We start from the raw sequence: 25,039 nt of genomic DNA, 5'->3' as shown, positions 1-25,039 counted from the left end.
TGACTTACAAAAGCATTTGTGCATAAGCAATATGCATACTAGCATATATAATCATATTTACACTACATATGTGAATGCATATTATATGAACTGATACCTATAGCTGTATAAGCATAGCAATGCAAAAACCTACATAAGCATGCACATAGATAACTGCAAACATATCTATATATCAGTGTATTTGCTTTTCTATTTACCTATCTATCTACAAATAAGTGAAAATGTTATGTTAGCATGAATGATTACATATATGTCTCTCTATCTGCATCAAACCATCGGTTACCTGCTCAAAATGAGCATTTTAGCATTACTATGAAATGTGTAAAGCATTTGAAGTGATAGCTGACTGCCTAGGTAAAGTAAGTCCATTATTCAGTCCACATTAATTAATTCAGTCCACCTTAATTAATTTTTTAAATCTGGGCCACACGCATCCTCTGTGCACTACCCTGTGTCTAGGCTGCTGCTCTCACCTCCCATCACTCCCCAAGGTGTTTCCCCCTTCTTCACTGCCAGACAGAATATCCGTCCTTTCAAAGAGAAGATGTCTGTGGACACTCTGCTTGATCTATATTAAGTTTACTGAGACTCTATCTCCCTAAGGAGACTCAGTCCACTCCCCAAGGTGTTTCCCCCTTCTTCACTGCCAGACAGAATATCCCTCCTTTCAAAGAGAAGACACCTGTGGACACTCTGCTTCATCTATATTAAGTTTACTGGGACCCTATCTCCCTAAGGAGACTCAGTCCGCTCCCCAAGGTGTTTCCCCCTTTTTCACTGCCAGACAGAATATCCCTCCTTTCAAAGAGAAGACGTTCGTGGACAGTCTGCTTGATCTATGTTAAGTTTACTGGGACTCTATCTCCCTAAGGAGACTCAGTGTATGTAATCTGTCTTACATATGTTTTCTAGCATCTACCTAACTTGAGCAGCATTCTACCTCGGTGCGTGTGAAAGTAGCCTACCACTGGTCATTGCACAGCCCCCCAACCCCAACCTTGGTTTACAGTCTACTCCCCACAATTACCTCTATCTAATCTCTATAAACCTGACTTCTCTGTGGAACCTCTTCTCCTCTGAGCTCACCTCCCTCCTTTTTCCACTAGGTGGCAGCATACTCCTAATAAAAAGACCAGCAATAATTCCCTCTCCCTGCTCCACTAACTTACTCTGCCTAGAAAGTGTCTCTGCCCTTCACTAAGAAATCTGTAATTTTACCTCCCCACACTTATATACTTGCTTCTAGAGAGTTTTCCACTAACTAAACATAAAGTACTAAGTTTTATACTACAAAACAAAGTTTGCAACCATATACCTGCACCCCCGCAGTAGTTCTCCTTCTCCAGCCTCAGGTCACTGATTGTTTTTCGGGCCTGCCCACCTTCTTGGCTCTACCTCCCTCCCCCTTTCTCCTCAACCTTCCTAACTCTCCCCTACTTATCCCCTCCCCCTAGGCTTATTCCCACCCTGAATGTTATTTCACAAAACGATATCTGAGGCGCCATTTTTAAATCTGGGCCACACGCGTCCTCTGTGCACTCGGCCCTGTGTCTAGGCTGCTGCTCTCACCTCCCGGTAAGTGTAGCTCAAGAGGAATTGAAATTAAGTATTAACAGAGTCTAATGTATCTATGCTTATAGCGTATATGCTACTAAAAGCTTCTGAAACTCTCTAATCATATCACTGTTTAACTTTGCTTTATTATACTTGATGTGTACTGGCTGCTATGAACTACTGACACTATATAATGATTTTAATGCCTTTAATATTGCTGTTTAAAGTTCTATAAATACCCTACCTCACCTTGGAATCAGGTTTGGGTCTCTCTCTGCTCAGGTTCAGCAGTGTGCATTTCTGTATTTGTTCCCTTTGCTTAGCGTCTGCATTTTTGTGTCCATATTGACTGGCTTTTGGATAAGGTTTACCAATTCTCTGGTAGAAGCAGCGTGTAATTTAATGTGCTCTGCTCTTTTTGTGCTTAGTGTAAGCTTGTTTGTGCCTGTTAACCTGCATTTGAATCTGCTCACAACGCTAATATATTACCGAGCCTTATTGAGGCGTCTGTTAAGCAGCATTAGACGCTGCACTCAACACTAGTGTCTTGACGTATTTTAATGTTTGTCGTTAACAATATTTCATGATCCTAGTGCTCCCCCATTGCCTGCTCTCTAATTTTTTGCTTAGTGTAAGCTTGTTTGTGTCTGTTAAGCTGCATTGAAGTTGCTCACAATGCTAATATATTAGCGAGCCTTATTGAGGCATCAGTTAAGTAGCATTAGACGCTGCACTCAACGCTAGTGCCCTGGCGTGTTTTAATGATTGTCGTTAACAATAGCTCAGGATCCCAGTGCTTCCCTATTGCCCAGGAACAGAAACTGTTCTCTGTATACTCAGAGATTACTTTTTCTATCTGCTAACTCGGCTCCCAACTCTAGAAATCTCAGCAACCATTGATTTCAATTAGTTAACAGCTTAACAGTGTATTTTTCCTGTAAGACTCGGCTCCTAATATTAAAACCTTAGCGACCATTGATTTTCAACCTGCAGCTGCCTTATTTAACTGCCGACACATCATTCTTAGCTCCAGAATCAAAGTGACCATTTGATTCATCAGTAAACTGCATAAAAGTGTCTTTTTATCTATAGACACGACTTTTTACCTCTAAACACGTTAGCGGCCATTTATTTTTGTAACCTGCAATTGCATAATAGTATCTTTACCTGCAGATATGATTTTTTTATCTTAGAACAGTAACAACCATTGCCTTTAAACTTGCTACTGCATAATCAGTGTCTGTTTTCCACCTAACTGAAGTCAAAATACTATTGTCTGCTGTTTTAGCAACATAGTCTCTGTAGTATTATAGGCATTGCGTTGTTGCTGACTTGTATTTATATATTGCTATTCCCTAAGGCCTGCCTCAACTAATTGTCTTTATGTGTTTAACTGAATGTAATAACTGTTTTGTTTTTCATGTTGTTACTGCTTTGGATTATTCTCCCACCTAGGAATATTTGCTTTAATTATTGCTATTTGAAAAACAAAAACGGTCTCTGATTATCTAAGCACCTGTAATCCTGTTACCTATCTATTGTTTGCATGCTGAATTGTTGTATGAAGTTTATCTTGATATGATTAGAGAGTCCTTTGTACTTTTTCTCTTTACCTTCAGTAGTTTCCCCACTCTCCCTCTACTGTACCTGTGCTATCTGCTAGGTGGCAGTCTCCTCTTCTGCTTTTTCTTAGCTTTGTTTCTCTACCTCTGCTTCTCCTTTTACTATTTCCACACTCACCATCTGCCTTATCCTACCTGACCTACTGCCTATCTCCCTTCATATTGTTCTGTTCTTACCCCTTTACTTGCCTTTTTGTTACTTCTATACTTGGACCTGCTCCTTCTCCATTCTATACTCTCTGCTTATACTCTTATACTGCCTTCCTCTAATCTACTTTCTTTCTCTAGTGTACCTAGTCTGTATTCCTTCAATCTCTCAACTATCTTCCATACTCACCTTCCTTTACTGATTGTCTACTTTCCTATCTCTCCTTCAGTTTTTTCTACCCGCTCCGTTCGCCCTGCGGGCTCACTCCGCTCCCCTCCCTACCCCCAATTCCCACCCACCCCCAGGGGTCCTACATTTAAACCTATCTAGACACTCCCCCTACCTCTACCATCCTATCAGCTTTAATCTTTTTTCCCTCTCTTGTTTTTTAAACCCCACCCCTCACCTCTCCCCCTTTTATCCCAATATCTCTCCCTGACCTTTTACCCTCCCTTATTAGTTCAACCTATTATTTCACTCTACATCTTGCCCACAAGATTCCATAATCCTGTCTTACACACTTCCTACTCTACTTCCTTCGTATTTCACTTTCTGAAACTTGCTACTTACCTATTTAGCCTTATTTGCCTCTACCTTACCTTTCCTCTATAATGCCTACCACCCATTTTACTATACCTATACTCTCACTCTTACTCTTAACTATCCTACTCTCAGCCTAACTTCTTACCTTCTTTGAAAACCAACTTTTTATCCATCCTACCTACACTCAAAAACAAACCTTAACTTACCCTTCTACTAATCTCAACTCATACCCCATCATTTCCTACACCCCAGATACCTTCTATCCAAATACCATAGACTCTCCCATATTAATTATGTCCTAACTACTGACAAAAAATTGAAGCTTCAAATCCACCTAATAAACAACTCATTAACTAAACTTATTTATCTCACCTTACAAGATGGAGACATCCATCCTAACCCAGGACCAAGAAACCCCTTATCCCAAACTTCTAGATCAAAAACTAATAATATTCTCCTAATAGGTCATCTCAACATTCAAAGTTTAAATAACAAAGTATCACACTTCCATGCACTCCTAGACACCCACTCTTTCGATATCCTCTGCCTCTCAGAGACCTGGCTAAAACCTGATACCAAAGATACTGCCATTTTACCACACGGCTACAATATAGCTAGACTTGACCGTTTAAAACGTAAAGGTGGTGGAGTTGCAATCCTCTATAAGAATCATTTAAATATCACCACCCTGCCTGTAGACCCAACTCAGGATAGCAAAGCAGAAATCATTATTACAAAACTACAACTGAACTCTAAGAAAGTGCTTTACATAATTTGTATGTACATATCACCTGGTAACAATATACCCACTTTAGAAGCCTTGCTCAACTGGGTATCCACTACTTACCCCCAAGAAACTGTAATTCTTGGTGACTTTAACATAGACTGGAAAAGTATTAATGCTGAAAATCCTACTTCTCACATTATCCTTCATGGTTTCTCCCAAACCATGACCTCAACCACAAGAATCAATAAGCCTAATAATAAAGACAGCATTCTTGACTGGATACTTATAAACAAAGACAAACAATTTTATTATGTAGGAACCCTGCCAGATGATATCAGTGACCACTGTCTGACTTATATTACAAGAGACAAAATTTAATTTCCAAACCTCCCAAACATTAGAAAAGTTCGCTCAACCAAACATTTTAACATAGATTTATTTCAAGCTGAACTAAATTCATGTAACTGGAACCCCTTAAAAACACTTCCTCTGGAAAATGCAGTATTATACTTTAATACTACCTTCTTATCCATTCTTGATAAACATGCCCCCGAACGTACTGTCAGAATGAAACCGAACATTGCCCCCTGGCTCTCTAAAGAAACTAAAAACTTAATTCTCTCCAGAAACAAAGTATGGGCTTTATGGAGACACCATAGAAATAACCCTGATCTTATCCACTTCCGTCAGCTTAGAAATCTGACTAAAAAAGCAATTATTACTGACAAAAAAAACTTTTACTGTAGACTCCAACAAACAAACCATAACAACCCCAAACAGTTCTGGTCTTCAATCAATAAACTCCTTTCCCCAGGAACAACCAAAACTCCCACCCCTCTTAATGCTGACCCAGACAACCCCCACCAAACTGCTAATACTTTTAACTCTTTCTTTATTGACTCTATCCAAACCCTAGCCAGACAAATGAACATCAACTATGTCTCCCCTCCAAGTAACCCTATGGACCCATCCTATAACTTTACACTACAACCTATCCCCACATCGTTTATCCACAGACTTATTAACAAACTTAAACCTTGTACTCCTTCAGCTGACAAGCTCCCATCTCTCTACCTCCAAAGGGCTGCCAAGGTGATTGCATACCCTATATCCATACTCATAAATAGGACAATCCAAGAAGGAACCATCCCTGAGATCTGGAATGTTTCCCATATTATTCCATTACATAAAGGGGGTAACTCTATCGATTACACCAACTACAGACCAATTGCTCTCCTTTCCCCATTAGCAAAACTTATGGAAAAATGTATTCACCGGCAACTCCTACAACATCTCACTCTGCACAACATAATAGCAAACTGTCAACATGGCTTTAGACCTCATCACAGTACTACCACTGCTCTCTTATCTTTTGTAGAAACCATCAATAAGAATCGTAATAACAACCTTCTCTCTTCTGCTCTCTTTATTGACCTCTCCAAACCATTCGATATGGTCAACCATTCCACCTTAATTAACATACTTGAATCCCTCTCCTTTGACAACCTTACCACTAAATGGTTTAAATCTTACCTTAGCAACAGACAACAAGCAGTTCTATGGGGAAATCAACTCTCTTCTCTCCTACCCATAAACATTGGTGTCCTCAGGACTCCATTCTTGGGCCACTTCTGTTCTCCCTTTTCATTAATGATCTCCACTCTGCTATCCCTCAAGCTACCTGCATCCAATATGCAGATGACTCTACCCTTATCTGCTCTGCTTCTTCTCCTTCTGAACTCTGCTCACTTACTCAAAAGATCTTCAACTTAGTTGAAACATGGTTCTATAAACGTTCCCTCCTACTAAATGCCAAAAAAACTAAACTTCTTCTCTTTACTCCCACCACCCGATCCCCTTCCTTACACTTCACCATTTCCTCTAATAATGCCACAGTTATCACACCCGATCCTACAACAAAACTGTTAGGAATAACCATTGACAATAATTTCTCTTTTGATCAAGATATTAATCACACCATTAAATCAGTCAACAGAAAAATAGGATCCTTATACCAAATTAAACCCTTCCTAACTGTATCTGCTAGAGCCAAGATTGCCCACTCCCATCTATTGTCAACACTTCTCTACGCTTCACCTATATTTACCAACCTTAAGAAAGCCAACCTTAATAAACTGTCTACATGCTACAATAACATCGGCCACTTCGCCACTGGCAACCCCTTCAGAACCCACCACTGTATTAACCTGAAACAACTAGGCTGGCTGGAATTCCAAAACCTTCTGCTCATCCCCCAACTGAACATTGCCCACAAAATACTGCACCAGCCTTCAAACACCCCTATACTCTCAGAACTTTTAATCCCATACAATAATCTCAACTCCCTTCGTTCTTCTAGAAAACTTATGGCTAAATTAACAAAGTCCAATAACTCAGCTGGTGACTCTCTTTTTTCTAGTACAGTAGGAAGAAACTGGAATCTACTACCCAGTGACATAACACTAATCTCATCACTGCCCCTCTTCAAACAAAGAATAAAAGAACACTTGAAAAGTCATTGGCTCTGTTCCTGCACTAAACCTGACTAAATTTCTACCCCTCTCTATCTCATACTTCCCCCACATCTCTCTCCCTCTTCCCTGAACAACTATCTTTTTTTTCACATACCTCTTTTCCTCTTCACTGAAAGTTTGTTTAATCCCTTCTTATCCTTTCTTTTTTACTTTACTCTTACTTTCCTCCCACTTCTCCTCCCTACTCACCTTTCCCTGATTTTTGCTTCTTTGTAGTTTAGTTTGTTTATAGGTAATGATATTAGTTCCTATTTGTAAATTGTTTTTGCATGCTAACTTTTCTTTATTGTCTTTACATTTATCCTGGTGTTTTTGTTGTATTTGACTTCAAATGTTGTATGTTTTTTTTGTATATACTGTGGAGCTTTTCTCCCCGGGCCTCTATTGAAAATGGATATGTATCCAGCTAGACTAGCCCGGTCAACAAATGTAAAATAAATAAAATAAATAAAAAAAATAAAAATTATCATAGCTTGTGGACCTTCTACTGCACAACTGTTTCCACCTTTCATTTATCCTACCTCTCTGCTAGATTATTCTCTCTCCCTCAGACTGCACTTCTGTCCCTTCTCCCTTTCTCTCCTCCTCTCACTCCAGACTGTAAAACACCTTCCTCTACTCTGCATCCACTACTTCCTGCACTCTCCTCTTTCCTATTTTTTCCACCACCCCATTTTTTTAACTGTTTGTTTTAATCACTCTTCTTTTCAGCCGCTCCCCAAGGTGTTTCCTCCTTCTTCACTGCCAGATAGAATATCCCTCCTTTCAAAGAGAAGATGTCTGTGGACACTCTGCTTGATCTATATTAAGTTTACTGGGACCCTATCTCCCTAAGGAGACTCAGTGTATGTAATCTGTCTTACATATGTTTTCTAGCATCTGCCTAACTTGAGCAGCATTCTACCTCAGTGCATGTGAAAGTAGCCTACCACTGGTCATTGCATATGTCCCCCCCCAACCACAACCTTGCTTTACAGTCTACTCCCCACAATTGCCTCTATCTAATCTCTATAAACCTGACTTCTCTGTGGAACCTCTTCTCCTCTGAGTGCACCTCCCTCCTTTTTCCACTATGTGGCAGCATACTCTGAATTCTCCAGCCTCAGGTCACTAATTATTTCTCAGGCCTTCCTGCCTTCTTGGCTCTTCCCGCTCCGTTCGCCTTGTGGACTCCGCTCCCCTACCCTGCCCCCAATTTCCACCCGCCCCCAGTGGTTCTAAATTTCTCCCCTGCCTACTAGTCCCACCCTCTTCACCAACCAATCAGGATACACCTTTCCCCCTCCCCTTCCTCCACCCTTCCTACTTCTCTGCACCACCCCCCCAACACACCTAATATCAAATCTCCCTCTCTTTCTATGTTTTCTGTCTCCAATTACCATGCTAAGCCTTCCTTCCAAAGTCCTACTCTTCTCATCCTTCCCCTTCCTTCTACTATTTCTATAACAAATCATCTCCTATACTGATTTCTATTTACTCTCTCCTCCTTTTACTCCCCAGCTCCACCTTACATCCCACTTCCACAACATCTCAGCTTCTCTAATTCCCTCCCACCCTCTCTTTCTCTTAAAAGTAAAATTTTTCCCTATCTCAAACAATAACTACAAACTTAAACCAAATCACTACCAGCCTCTTCTATCAAAATACAAAACTAATAAACGTAACCCCAATCCCACTTTCCCTCACTTAGCTGGCGATATACACCCTAATCCAGGTACAAACTTCTCTCCTACAAATCACCCATGCACCAACAACATATCCTCTAATAAAAACCTCAAGTTCCTCACTATCAACGCCCAAAGCTTAAAAAATAAATTAATCCTCTTCCATGCCTGGCTCACTCGCAACTCTCCTGACATAGCAGCCATCTCTGAAACCTGGCTAAAACCTCACATTAAAGACTCTGAATTCCTACCTCCAGGATTTCATTCTCTCTGATATGACAGCCCTAATAGAAGAGGTGGTGGAGTTGCTTTAATCTACTCCAACCTCTTGACTATGACCCCATACCCTAACCCCATCCCTTCTTTCAATAATGCTGAACTAGTAATTGGCATACTAAAAATAAACAACCACAATAGCATCTGCATTATTTCTGTCTATGTTCCTCCTGGTAACAATACCAATACACTGGAAGACATCCTCTCATGGTCCTCCTCCAATATTAAGCTAGAAACCTTCATTTTGGGAGATGTAAACATTGACTGGGAAACATCAGTAACCCTAATCCCTCTATAACTATCAACCTATTCAACTTCACTCAATGTACTAACTCCATTACTAGACCTAGCAAAACTAATCCCCCTGGCACCATACTTGACTGGATCCTAGTATCTCATCCTAACAAAGTTATAAAATCTGGTGTCACTCCTGACTCATTAGGAGACCACCTCCCCGCCTTCTCCATTCGAGCCACTCCCACCTCCCCACACTCTCACCACTACATTCAAACTCGTAACCTAACTAACTTTAATCCTACTTCTTTCTCTAACTCCCTTAAGCTAACTAACTGGAACCCCCTAAAAACACTGCCATTAGATGATGCCATTGACTATTTCAATTCTGCATTCATAACTGTCCTTAACTCCCTAGCTCCTATAAGAAGAAAAAGAGTTAAAACAAAAAACACCCCTTGGCTCACCAATGATACAAAAAAGATTATGCTACAAAGGGATAAAACCTGGAAAGCCTACCTTAAACACAAACAGCCTGAAATCTTCCTTAAGTTTAAGCAGTTAAGAATCCTTGCCAAAAAAACTAGTCATTACAGATAAAAAGTCTTATTACATCAAACTACAAGAAAACCATGCAAGAAATCCCAAAAATTCTGGATTCTATTAATTCCGTCCTTAGGCCAGGTACAAAAAACAACCCCTGTCCTGATACCAGCAAATCTGACCCAGAAATTGCCTCACTATTCAATTCCTTCTTCCATTGCTGAGCTAACCAAGACTTTCACCAACAACAACCCTCCTCCCCTCCCTGCTCAATCTTCCCTTCCCTCCCCCGTCCTCTTTTGAACTCAAACCTGTATCCACCAACCTAATAAAGAAACTGCTCCATAAACTAAAGCCTTGCTCCAATGCCCCTGACAGCATTCCATCCACCTTCCTAAAAATAGCTTCTGACGCCATTGCTCTACCTATCAGTATCCTAATTAATAGGTCTCTACTCGAATCCTATGTATCTAAACTATGATGCTCTGCTTTCATTCTTCCTCTCCATAAAGGTGGCAAAAATTGTAATGTCTCCAATTTCCGCCACATAGCCATCCTCTCCCCTATATCCAGAATCCTTGAAAAATGCATCCACCTGCAGCTCTTGCCATTCCTTACCAAACACCAACTACTCTCGCCTACCCAACAAGGCTTCTGCCCAGGACACAGTACTAACACCGCCCTTCTCTCCTTCTCACATTCTGTCAATTCTGCACGTGACTCCGGTAACATAGTATCCTCCATTCTACTAGACTTATCCAAAGCTTTTGACACCATCTCCCACACCCACCTTCTAAATCATCTCTCTAATCTCAACCTTAGCCAAAAAACTCTTTCCTGGTTCTCTAGCTACCTTTCAAACCGGTCCCAATCTGTGAAATGAGGCCAAGCCACCTCTACTTTCCTTCCTACCCCTACCGGAGTACCTCAAGGTTCCATACTTGGCCCATTACTATTCAATGTCTTTATTAACGACTTCCACAAAGCCAATACCAACACCACAATTTTGCAAAATGCTGATGATTCCACTTTGATCTGCTGCTTCTCTAACATAACAGAACTCCAAGCTCTAACACAAAGTGCTTTTTCAACCGCTGAAAACTGGATGCTCCAAAATCACCTCTCCCTAAATGCAAACAAAACTAAGATCCTCCTTTTCTTCCCCTCTAAATCCTCATCTCTTGATAAAAACTCATTTCAAATTACCAGCCTTAACAACTCCACTATCGAGATCGTAACCTCCATCAAACTTCTTGGTGTTACAATTGATGACCAACTAAAATTTAATACTCATATCCAGCTAAACATAAAAAAACACACATAAAACTCGGCTTACTGTATAGAAACAACCACTTTCTCTCTCCTCCCACCAGGCTAACCCTTGCCTCTACCTACCTCTTTCCCTCTCTACGATATGGTGCTCCTCTGCTCACTAATTTATCATCCACACTTACCTCCAAATTGGAACAATGTTACAACAAAATCTCCAAATTTGCCACAAATGCCAAATCCTCCTCTCATCACTGCACCTCCCTTCACTCTCTAAACTGACTTGAACTCCCCAATCAACTTGACTTTCTCCAAATCACCACAGCCCACAAATTATTGTTCCATCCTACTAACTGCCCTGCTCTTTCCAATATTTTACAACCTTATACCCCCCTTAGATCTTCTCACCAAAACCTGATCACAGTACAAAATCCCAAGCACCCAGCAGGTCAGCTTCTCTTATCCTTTACCCTAGCTAAAAAATGGAATGCCCTGCCCACCTCACTAAGAACCTGCAACAACCTAAATAACTTCAAAATCCAACTTCATTCTTACCTCTATCAAAATAGGATGTGCAACTGTGCTCTTCAGCCCACACCTCTCTAGCTATCTTCCCCCTTCTCTCCAGGCTAACCTCTTTACCTTCCTAACCTTTTTTAAAATATTGATTGCACAGGTAACTAAACAGTAAATTCTTGTTTTTATACTATATGCTTTTTTTTTTCTTTCCTCCTGAACATAATAGAAATTGTTAGTATTTTTTGCTATTTGTAGCAATCTGTTATTTGTAATTGCAAACTGTGTTTGAATTTTTCATGTAATTAAAATTGTTGTTTCCTGTGGAGCTTTTCTCCCCGGACCTCCACTGAAAATGGGCCCCCAAGCCCAGTGGACTTCCCTGGTAATCAAACTGAAATACATAAATAATTAAAAGGATAAGAAATATTAAGCATTTATAAAATTGATATTTAATCTATTAAAATAGTTGTAAAGCCATTTTAAACAAAAAGAGAAACTAACCTTATTAAAGCCACTTTAAACAAAAAGAGAAAGTAACCTTATTACACAACACAATTCCAGACGCTTTTGGATATAAACAGAATGTTTAGAGCAGGGGGTGCATGTCTAATACAGTTATCGTTGTTTTCTGTGAGTTACAACAAAAAGGACTAGACTGGAAGCTTCTGAGCATACTGAGAAGAATCAGCATGGTTTAAAATGGCTTGTGAGTCTTCTTGAGTTAAGAAAAGCTTCTCCTTGAACTAAAAAAAAATGTTATAACAGAAACTACTATTTAACAAAGTGAAAATGAAAAAATACTGTTAAAAATGGTGCCACAAATACTTGTGGTAATTTTCCAAGTATTTTCAGTTGAACTTTCAGTTCTGTCATTGATTTAACATCAACCAGACTGTTTTGAATTGAAATAAGTTAACAATACTGTTGTTTAAGTACTTTAAGCATTTAAATTATGTTTTACATATGAATTAATAAAGAAGACCTGTGGTGGTGGTGCTGTGGTAGCGTTGTCACCTCACAATAAGATGTTGTCCTGTTCGATTCTCAGCTAAAGCGTCTTCTGTGTGGAGACATTCGTGAATGGGCATACCTTCGTTGAAGGTTGTGCATCAGGGCTGGCAACTCGGCACGTAAAAATCTACTGCCAATCATTAGCAGACTGGAGTTCCACTGTGGCGACCCCTAACCGGGAAAAGCCGAAAGACACAACAACACAACAATATGAATTAATAAAGAAGCATAAAATTACATATTGAAGTAATTTGTCATGCAGAGAGAAAAAACCCTCTTCAATTTTTTAAAGACTTTTAAATATATTTGGTTCATTTATTAAGAAATAAAAGCAAATTGTTTACCTGAAGTAAGCAAAAGATTTTCAACCATATTCATTCAGATTTTCTTGATAAAGCATCATAAATTAGCATTCTATGGTTTATATTGGTTAATGCTTCAGAATTATATTCAAGTGCAAATGTAAATACAATGTATCCAGACTGAGAGTCTATTTACTAGTAATGTCTTTCGGCTTTTCCTGGTTAGGGGTCGCCACAGCAGAACTCCGGTCCACTAATGATTGGTAGTGGATTTTTTCGGTGCCGAGTTGCCAGCCCGACACCCATCCTTCAAAGAAGGCACATCCATTCACGCACACACCTACCTGCATGTCTTTATATGTCACTCGACCATGGGGAGGACATGCAGACTCCACACAGAAGGCGTTCCAGACGAAAATCGAATGAAAGAACCTCTTGCTGTGAGGTGGCAACGCTAACCACTGTACCACCGCAGCCTCCTGCTTCAAAGAAAGGGGAAATGGTAAAGAAATTTGTTATTTAGTAGTAGATGCTTTGATAGATTTACTTGCTGTAGCAGTTGAAGTATCAGTCTTTTTTTTTTTTTTTTTTTTTTTCTTTTTAGCATCTGTCCATGAGTTTTTCTCTGAAGTTCTCTTTAAGGAAGCTAAAGAGCAGTCCATGTCTTCAGAAATACTGATTCAATTGATGTTTGTTATGAAGGTAGGTGCTTCATCTAAATTGTTAAAGGTTCTTATTCCACTAGAGAGTTGCATTTTGATTTTTGCAGGATACATTATCTGTGCTTTGATGTTATTTTGTTTTAAAAGTTTAACCAGTGGCCAGCATTTTTTCTCATATCTAAAACTTTAGTTGAATAGATATTATCAAACTTGATATGACTTTGACTGAATTTTAAAGGGGCTTTCCTCCAAGCAGTTTTGAACACCAGTTCCTTGTCTAAGTAAGAAAGGAATTTTATAACAATAGATCTTGGTGCAGCTTAAGAAGAAGTAGGTACTGGTTTACCAATAGCTCTATGAGCTCTCTGTATTCCATAGGAGAAGCCTTCCTGTAAATCTAATATTTTAGGGATCCAATGAGTTCAAAAAATAAATAATGTCCTCACCTTTGGTTTTCTCTGGCAACCCAAACATTTGTGTATTACACCTCCTCTCCCAGTTCTCTAGATCATCAGTCTTATTCAGTAACCAGTTATTTTGCTTAAGAATAAAATCAGTGTGTAATTCATCCTCCTTAAGTCTCCCATCTATATCAGTTAATGCTGTTTCCATGCCCATTATTTTGTTCTGATGCTGTTGGAAAAGTTCCTTGAAGACTTCAATTTGTTATGAACTGTTCTCCCTTAAGTTCTCCAGTTTTTGTTGTAAACCATCTATTATTAAGGATAGTGTCTGTAAAGTGGAGGGCACCAGTTGTAGTTCTTTCCTCAATGCTAAATCAGTTTGAGAAAACTTGGAGCTGTTCATAATTCTTCAGAGTAAGTCTCAGATAATTAGACAGGTAATGTTTAAAATAACTTTACCAAAATTTGTAGAGTTGAAGTAAAGACTAGTATTAATAAGATTTATAAAAAATACCAATAACTTGTAGACTAATTTCTGTCTAAATAGTTCGTTTTACAGAGCTTAAAATAAGTGCGGCACTCAGATGGCCATCTTGGCTCTGCTCCCCAGTGGATAGTGTTCTGAAGGAGCAACTATTCATTTCAAGGAAAATGTTTCTTAAAAGTCCACATGTGGATGTAGATATAGGCAGGCCAAAAAAAAGGGAATGATGAGACTCAGGAAGTCAAGAGATTCACTTATGGAAATGGCAGAATTAATAAAAGAAAATATATAAATAAGAAGGCTTAGTAAGTATAGATTTTCAAGAAATGTATCCCCATAGATGTGATACCTAGAAAAGGAGGCAGTTACGGATATAAAGAGAGGAAATTAATAGTAATTAGGATGATTATTCTGAAAGTCAGGGGAGGAGGTTTTATTGCTATTATGAACAGAGACTAGTTTTGCTGAACATATCAATGAAAAAAAGAGTTAGCCCCCTGCTCTTTGTGTTCATTTGTAAAGAAAATGTGTGATGATGTTGTATAAATATCAAATCATTTGAAAGTGTAGTTTTGATACTGTTATAATACATAAATATATGTTATGGAGCAAAAGCCCGAGCTTGTCTTTTTTCTTTATATTGGTTGTTGTATTCAATTTTCAACAAAAAAGTGGTGTTTATGAAAAAAATCTACATTTGCAGCTCATTTCCCCCTACACACAAATGCATTGTCCTAGCAGCCCCAGGCCCTTATCACTTTTTCACTTTTGCAGCCATTTGTTATACCTCCTAATTCTCTCATTTTTAGCTTGCTGTTGGCTGTACAGGTAGCACATCTGAGAATGCTCATGCAGTTTTATTTTAAGGCTTCTATGCTATTCTACCCATTTTACCTTTTGACCTTCTGATATGGATGACCGCTTTTTACTTCTGTCTTCCATTCTGCTTGTCTTGTGGTGTTGGTTCTTAAATGGCCAGCTCTGAGTTTGCCTACAATGCATCCCTTATCACTGCTGCCTGCTACTGTCCCTTAACCTTGGCTTCATTCTTCTAGTCACCCTCTCTTTCATTGTTGCCTCCACCATTTTTAATTCCTTTCCTTCACTATTACCCCACTTACCTGTATTCCATATACAGTCTTTGGCAGTACCTTTTTGTCCGCTACTTTTCCTGCCTACATTTCCCCATCCCAGCCTGTCTCTTGGACTCCTTTTGTCTCCTTCTTTCCAGTTCCTCCCTGTTCTATCTTATTTAACCAGTTAGTCTACTACTACTACTACTACTACTACTACTACTACTACTACTGCTGCTACTACTACTACTGCTACTACTACTACTGCTTCTACTACTGCTACTACTACTACTGCTACTACTACTACTACTAATACTATAACTACTGCTACTACAACTACTACTACTGCTGCACCTGCTGCACACCTGCTGCTACTACTGCACTACCACTGCTACCACTGCTGCTGCTACTGCTGCTACCACTACTACTGCTACTGCACCTACACACTACTGCTGCCACCACTGCTGCTACACTACCACTGCTGCTGCTACTACTGCCACTGCTACTGCTACTGCTGCTACTGCTACCACTGCTACTGCTGCTACCACTACACTGCCACTGCTACTACTACTGCTGCTACTACTACTACTACTACTACTACTGCTACTACTGCTACTACTGCTACTACTACTACTGCTACTACTACTACTACTACTACTGCTACTGCTACTACTGCTACTACTGCTACTACTACTACTACTACTACTGCTACTACTGGTACTACTACTACTACTGCTACTACTATCTCTAATTTCAATTCACCCATTGTCGTGAAGTCCTCCATCTTCTGTCATGTTCATTATTTTATGCCAGACTGCTACTGTATATTATAATCATATCAACCATCTCCTTCCCACTCTTATTGTCCAGCATGTCCCGTTTCTGCCATGGTACCACATTCTTGGATCTCTCGGTTTGTTTCTTTTTGTTATTATTGTTTTTGATTGCATGGCATATCCCTCTTAGGTAAATAACTATGCCAGCCTACCTTAAATGTTATTCCTGTCCTGCTAAGAAAATATTTTCAGCATACAGTTTTAATCAGTTTAGACATTTTTATCTTTCATGTGAATGGCTTAGCCAAAGGACAGATAGATAGATAGATAGATAGATAGATAGATAGATAGATAGATAGATAGACAGATAAACAAATAAATAACTAAATTGGAGCCTTTAGCTCTTTACAATAATGTTTAATTATTACATCACATAGATGAATACCATAAAATGATAAAAAAAAGCTACTAGCCAACCATACCATATACTTCCAGTACTGGAATAACCCAAAGTGTTGCTTAAAACACTTCATCCTTATCCAATTATTAAATTTTAAATTCTTATAAAAAGAATCATCATACTCCAATATACTAACCAAAAACATTACATTGAAATATTTCAAATCATTTGTTCCCACTTGTATAATTGTCAACACAAACCACTGGGATGTTAACGTAGTTTAATTGCAAAAATAATATTACAAGTTCTAGTATTTGAAAGAAAAAAAAACAACATTCAATCTACTTTTGCTATAAATCAGTTTAAATTTTTAACAAGCACAGACTAGTAAAATTTCCTTCCTCTTGCAATTGTTTTTCTTCTTCTTCTTCTCCTACTTAGGATTATTATTATTATTTTTTGTAACGACAGACAGTCATGGATGACTGAAGTATTTTTGTCTCAAAGCCCCATGTCTCATAATAAGGCTAACATCCAGTCCCAGAAATGTATTTATATATTTATTTGTTGGTTGGTTGGTTGGTTGGTTTATTTTTGGTGACTGGGCACGTCTAACAGGACACTACACTTTGAAGTGGAGTCCAGGACAGAAAACAAAATCATGCCAAAACATAATAAGTAAAACTTTCACAGTACAATTTAAAGATAGGTACTGTACAGACATTTTATGCAAAGAGATCAAGGGAGAAAGAGTAATGCTCTCTTCATCTTGGGTTCCATTAACTTGAGACAAAAGTATGCAGCCAAAACAGGTATTAATTGAATGAATTGTATTCTGTGGTTTTTACAGTAATAGTATTCCCATTTAACATGTACTGGTATAAAAATATGTAAAAGATAAAGGTCCATTTACTAGAGAGCACAATGATGACATCCTAAGTAAGGAATGTGAAAACAAATATTAATATTTTTCTCAACAGTTTAAGAATTGCAAACCTGAGGTATAGACCTGTTAAGACTGGTGAAAGTAACAATTGACTCTATGCACCAATATCATATAGAAAATGGGGAAATGTGAATTTATGGTGACATTGGAAGTAATCTTGTGAACATAAAGACCTTGTTGCTTTATGTTGCGTCTCCGTTATACTGTATATCAAATGATGTTTGCAAACATGTAAAATAAAATTATATATTTTCTTGCTTATTCAGGAAAAATATGTGTTTTGATGCATACAGCACAGCTTTCTGTTGGCAATTGAATTAATATGATCTGAAGGTTAAATCATTCATTTGCAAACCAGTTTCTGCTTGTTCTCTTTTGCACAGCACAGCTTTTCGATCAGCTATACCATGTTATCTCTTCTTTTCTTTTGAGTGAAAAAGAATACCAGATTCTATGTTTTTATTATTATATGGATTAGTAATCATTAAAACAAATATTTTGGCTTTAAATGTACCAGTTTTGACATTGTAGCATATCAAATTATTTACCTTCAACATGAGAAATACTTTAAGTAACTTTTTAGAGTTAAAGCTAATTTTAGAGGTGAGCCTTGCACTACGTTATTACAGTCCAAGAGAGAATAATACTTTACAATATCGACGTACGCATCAAACCACATCTTGGACAAATTTCAATGTAAAAAAAGGTTAAATGGAAACCATGTTACTTATGAAATATGTTTTGTATAAAATGATGACAAGAACTATGTGATATATTCCCAAACATGACAATCCTGTACATAACATGTTGATTCCTCTGCCCCTCTGTGCACACGAGTACACACACACACACACACACACACACACACACACACACACACACACATACACATGCATGTGTGCACAGTTAGTTTACTAAGAATTAATAAATTAAAGGGGGGTTGACTGCTGAATGTGCCCACCTTCTTAAAGGAACCCTGCAAAATTTATGTATGTATGTACTTGTGAGTCTTCAACCAAAGTGAAGAGGTATGAGACAGTTTCCCTTTAGTACAGACTGGTCCATGTTTACTTAGAATTATTTTTCTGCAAAATTGCATGTGCCCCAAGAGCACTGTATTTATATATTATTAATATATTATTATTATTTTAGCACAAAAAATAGGCAACTCTAACATTTTCTAAATCAAATGCATTGCATAGCCAAGTCCATAACATTTACAACTGCTCTGATAAACAATGAATATTAAACAATGAAAGCACATTGAAACTTATTTGTAAGCAACTAGTTCAATTTCAATGCAGTAAAAATTAATTTTGCCCAAAAGCCCCCAGATACCTTGTTTCACTGAGTTTATTCCAACAGCATATGTAAATAGCAAAGAGAAATGGAAAAAAAAAATATCACACAGTCACGTCTCAAAGTATAGCCAACTTTCTTTAAAGTACATTGAGTCAAAAGTGTGTTTAACATTATACACGTTATTACATGTATATTAAATGAATGATGTCTAAGTAAAAAAGTACAACTGGGCAAAGTCAACTTACTCTTACCACTTGTTGATTTACAGTTATTACATGATGTTTCTGTGCAGAATTTCAGAATGGTGTTTTCACCTGCAGGACATTTGACCATGGCACTTTCTCAAGTCATCATAGCAAGGATAATACTGTTTCGCAGAATAGCCAATATCAGCATCATTGCTCCACCTTTGTGCCATCTCATAGTAATTATCAGCCTTATACATAGTTCTATTATAGCAGCCTAGCAGTAATTAGAAACATCTTTGCTGAAAAACAGTAAAATCCTGGTTTTCTAGTCACATCATGCAGAAGCCCTGTGCTTAGCACTCCTGAAAGCAGCCATAAATACTCTGTAGGTCCACCTAAAGAGTAAATGTGTAGCTCTATACAAATTGATTCATGTTTATGAATTATGCCACACAACACTATATGTATATGCATGCCTCTTACTATATGGTACATGCATGGGCTTACTCCAGTATGTATGGATAGCAGATCATGCATAGGAACTATTTCAAAGACATTTGCTCGATTTAGCTTCATATACATAACCTACATAACCACCTTGCAAACTGCCTGCTATTAGCATGATATAAAGTTTTTTATTTCTTTTTTTGCAGGAATTGTGGCTCCCTCATTAACCCAGGTGCTTTACTCATTTTTCAGGTCTACTAAGTATGATTAGCCTCCGCCAGCCTAACTCTGAGACTTGCTTATGGCTGGTGGGGCAACATATGCATACTTGACCAATGTCATACTGTTTCTAAGGGGGAGTTACTCTTAAGGACCAACCACCTGCATGCACTCATCTTGCCTGAAGGAAGACATCTTATGGGTTTGTTAATGCATCACCCCACCTCTGTGGTGACTCAGTTATATTTTTGTTTTCCTGTGAACAATGCACCCACATGTCCCTGGCCTCTGCTGGAGATTAATCATGATACTGCATCTGAGAACGTGCATCCATCCCCTGGATCGGCACACCCTTTCTCCTTGTATGTGCTGCTTGCACTATTCAAAAACTGGGTTGCCTGATCTGTAGTCAGAACATTATCCCTGTTTTCCATTGGGGCAGGCTAGCATGATAAAACGTGCTTGCTGGAAACTGCTTACAGCCATATGAATGAGGTATGAGGAATCTGAATAAAAGCTGTTTGGATGTGGAACATTACAGAGTTAAGGAAAGAGTTCTAGCCAGTAAAGCACCTAATATACAACTGTAAACCCTGTGATGGTCACCAAGGACAGTGAGGCACATGTCTCACTGCATGTTTAACTGGGATTGGGATCCCATCACACTTGCATGGAACATTAGTGTGCAAGTTGTGAACATAAGATAGTATGGTAATACAAGCCACACGGGGTGGTCCAGGGATGAAAGTACAGGCATGAGCATTGCACCATATGAGGATGCTGAGGTTGTAAATCCCAGCAACTGACTATTTAGGTCCATATGGCTCCTTTTTGTCAAAATATGGATGTTTTTGTTGCTTCTGTCCATGCCAGATTGCACACAAAATTATCTATCACTGTTCCTGACTCACTGGTTTCTTTCTTACTTTCTTTCTTTCATTCTCTCTTTTTTTCAGTCTATCTATCAAGTTATCTATCTACCTAACAAGCACACATATAAACGCAAACAAGCGCATGTATAAACATAAATACAAAATGCCTAACAGGTTGGAAGTGTTTAACTGGCCCTTAAAGTTTAGTTTTAAGAGGAACTCCATCTTGAAAGAAATCTTTGAAAATGGGCAAGGAGATGGGGAAACAGAGATGGAGTTAGGAATGGAACATTTAAGTATGGTAGATGTTCACAATGTACATTTATAGATAACAAAGAAGAATTATGGTTACCTGTACCCCCAATTAGATATCAAGGAACAGGTTACTATAATTGTTCAATCGAGGGAGTTGCGTACATTGCTTAATGTATATTCTGTTGGGCATCTTATGCAGGTAAGACGGAACATAGTTTGCGACAAAGAATATACGTGCATATGTACGAAATAGGTAGGAAGAAAGAGACCAAGGCAATGCCTTTTTCCGACATGTTGTAAAATGTGTAAAAGCAAACTTCAAATTTGGGGTTTTAAAACTGGTTAAACCACAAGAATGGGGTGGAGACTGGAAATCTAGGCTGGAATTTCGGGAATTAATATGGCAATTACGCCTGGATGCCTGTGTCCACCCAGGACTGAATGATCATATTTCACTGACCCCAGCCCTAAAGCCAAGGGCTAATAAGTTATAAGATGTATTTGTTATATTATTAATGGAAAATTAGATATTTTTAATGTTTTAAGTGTTTTAGGTTATAGATAGAAATCTTTAACAATACTTTGGGTGAGTTGGGGGGATAGATGTAATAAAGGCATTTAACCAATGGAAAATTAAATACAGCTTTATATTTTGGGCAGGATGTTGTGTTATTTGATTCTGACAGTTTTCTGTTTGGAGATGAAAGCACTACATCCCTCTCGTGTTGGCTTGTAAATAAACTTTTTATACATCTTTTGAGCCACATCCTTGTTATTTGTAATCTGTTATTTTGGGCATTGGATTTGGGAGTGCCTTTATTGGTGCCAACGTGTTACCAGCTGGAGGTGTTGTGGTTCTTACATGTATAAACACACCCAAACACATACACACAGGTCAACACTGGGGGTGGAGCTGCAAACATAATCATGTGCATGCCATAGCAAAATGCATACAATAACTGAATGATAGTGTCTTTGTTTCCCTCAGGAATACAGACACCTGCTTAGTCACACACTGAAGGGAATGTCAAGAAAAGTTCACTAGGCAGGAGTATGAACTGCTACTCCAGGCTTTGTGCTCATATGGTAGGCACCTGGTGGGAAAAGGTGGTGTACACAGGCACTACTGAGACCAGAACTGGCAGATAATACTGTAGGATGTAAATGCTATAGGTAGCCATGATATGTTCATACAACAGGCATGATGGATGGCTTAAGATTTGATACTACATGCAAAGGAAAAGACACAGTACAATTTAGAAGACAAGTTGACCACAAAAGTAGGACCACCAACATAAAAGTGGCTGACTGAAATTGAGCAGTTTTTTGTCATTTACTGGGCAGGAGGATCAGGCACTTGTGTATTGGGCTGGATGAAGAGCAGGCCTGGTACCAACAAGCTGTGTCAGTTGAGGAAGCACAAAGTTAATAATGTCAATTATAGCAGTCTGCATTGCATGATAGATAGGAATGTTTAAAAGGCACCAGAATATCTGTCCTTCCAAACACTCTGTTCTGCAGGGGAGGCATCCTGCACAGCATGATTCATCTTACAGTGTATTATATAGTACTGTTTCTATATGAATCAGTAAGATGCCACAGTGGAATATAGAGGCATGTTTATGGGCAGCCAGTGTTGCTAGAGTTTCTTGTGTTTTCATGCATTCAAAGGATCTAATGGTGGAGGGTCCAACACAACAAAGTACCACAGGGTAGATGTCATTAGGGCACCTGTGACTTGCAGTAATAGTAACATGTAAAGCCATTATCCGATGACATAGTTGCACTGCTTGTAAAACTACAGGTAGAGGGTTCAACTTCATCCTCCTTTACAGAGACCATTGCAGAGGTGTAGTGACTGACCAAACAGGTTCACCAGATAATGACAGACATCCTGTATATGAATACATCACTTTGGATCCACTTTGTCTCCAGCCTACATAGCATGTGACATGCACACCACTTCTGAGGGATCATACTCACCATAGGAGAGAAATTGGGGGGGGGGAGGGTGCAGTGTCCTTGTAACTCCACTACTGCTCCTGATATGTGTGCCATACTCACAATAAGCCAGAAGATGTGCATAACCAAACACAATCAAGTATGGCTGCTAGACATAACAATGTGGAATGGTGTTTGTGTATATTCTGTGGCTTATTTAAGATATGCACCACCTCCTCAGTTACCTGGAATACAGGCACAGGGAAATACCCATACGGCAGAGGTCATCTTTGGCAAGTGTTCCATCCATATGTGCATCAGTAAGCCACATTACAAATGCCACCCAGTCTGCCTCCCAAATATGCGATAGTCAGGCACAAACTATTCCATGTCATACTGTTCATATTGATGGTGAGGCAACACCAGTGATGTCTACAAGCACAGAGTGTATCACCCATGGTCGTGGTTATTGTCCAAGTTGATTGCAACATCACATATTAGGCTTAAGATGTATGACACTACCTCAGGGTATACCCATGCTATTTTGTAGTTTATCCCTTCCTTGAAGTGAGAACAGATTTAGCTGTGATATGTCAAAACCATCACAGTGGACTCTGACAATAATCATATCATGGCAGTGCAATCCCAGGAATTGAGGATGTGATTCCTGACTCTCCACAATGCCCGGCTGCTGCATTCTGTCTCCAATGTCTATACCCTACATTGTAGTGTTGCAGTCATCTGTCATTGTGCCCCCCCCCCAAATTAATACATGAAGATAATTGTGTCCTGTCCACTCCCTAACATCTGAGAATATGGTGATGTCTGATACATAGCATGGCCAGTACACACATTGCCCTGCATAACCTGGGTATAAAACTGAATGCATAATTGTATTCTGTGTTAACCGTGTCATGGCCCATGGCTGTAGACCAGTCAATTCCTTGTTTCTAGAGCTGCAATCTATTTTAGCCCATTGTCCATTGGTTGATGGTTGATCATTCCTCCCTCGACTCTCCAGCCTGTCCATCTATTCCTATTACAACTTGTGTAGCAGATCCCACTAAAATGTTCATCTGCTGACCAATCTGTGTGTGCAGTATCATGCTGTGGAGTGAGCAATATACACAATGTATCTTGCTCTGTATGCTCAGATTGTGTTTTAGAGCCAATTCTGAGGTGTCTAAGCACTGCAGATGTCCCCTCAGTGGCCTGAATATCTACTCCTCTATGTTTTTATTTCAATGCAGGGTCTTTTTTTGGAAAGCCAAATCTGTTTTTTTCTCATCATTGAAGACTTAGACATTTACTTGAATATATCAGTTCTAAATTCTACTGCGGTGGTGGTGCTGCGGTAGCATTGTTGCCTCACAGTAAGATGTTGTCCTGTTCAATTCTCAGCTAGAGTGTCTTCTGTGTGGAGACATGCATGAATGGGCGTACCTTCGTTGAAGGTTGTGCGTCAGGGCTGTCAACTCGGCACGTAAAAATCTACTGCCAATCATTAGCGGACCGGAGTTCCGCTATGGCGACCCTTAACCGGGAAAAGCTGAAAGACACAACAACAACATATCAGTTCTAAATTCTGATCTTTCTAGTTCAGTCCAGCAGTGAATTACTGTCCCATTTTCTGATTTCTAGCTACTGATGAATTTGGGCACTAAATTTTATTTGTTATTGGAGTAGCAAAGATCATAACAGAAAGTGATATCCTGACTTCTTCCCATTGGCAAAACCTGTGCTCTTCAAGACAGATAAGAGACAAAATACCTTAGTAATCAAGACGTTGACATTCTTAAATCATGTCCGTTGCTTATCTTTAAATTTGAAAAAAGAAAGCTGTATTCCTATACATAAATTATGTCAGTTTGTGCAGAAATGGTTCACAAAATCCAGTTTGTTGAATCTTTTGGTAACTAAAAGCTGACTTAATAGACAGGTGGTTCCTGTAGCTATATTGCAGTCAGTTCTGAGGATATAATAACTCAGTGTAGGTTGTTTATCCCAAGAGAAACATTCTATGACTAAAGGATCTGATGAAAAATAATCTATGAATTTATTTTCGGTCCAATGCAGTTTTGTTTTTAATTATGTCCTAAATCAAAGCTGGCCTACCAGAACACA

General features: G+C 38.9%; 1 long non-coding RNA gene across 1 annotated transcript in view; it reads left to right on the top strand.

Moving 5' to 3' along the window:
- Positions 1–1,482: 1,482 nt before the first annotated feature.
- Positions 1,483–25,039, top strand: part of LOC122800206 — a 40,253-nt gene continuing 16,696 nt past the window's right edge. The window contains exons 1-2 of the long non-coding RNA XR_006364559.1: positions 1,483–1,575; positions 13,551–13,648. This is a non-coding gene — a long non-coding RNA (uncharacterized LOC122800206). The remainder of the gene's footprint in view (positions 1,576–13,550; positions 13,649–25,039) is intronic.

Source organism: Protopterus annectens, chromosome 4.part0 (assembly GCF_019279795.1).
Source record: "Protopterus annectens isolate FY-2018-M chromosome 4.part0, PAN1.0, whole genome shotgun sequence".
NCBI lineage: Eukaryota > Metazoa > Chordata > Ceratodontiformes > Protopteridae > Protopterus > Protopterus annectens.
This window is presented reverse-complemented; position numbering and strand designations above follow the sequence as displayed.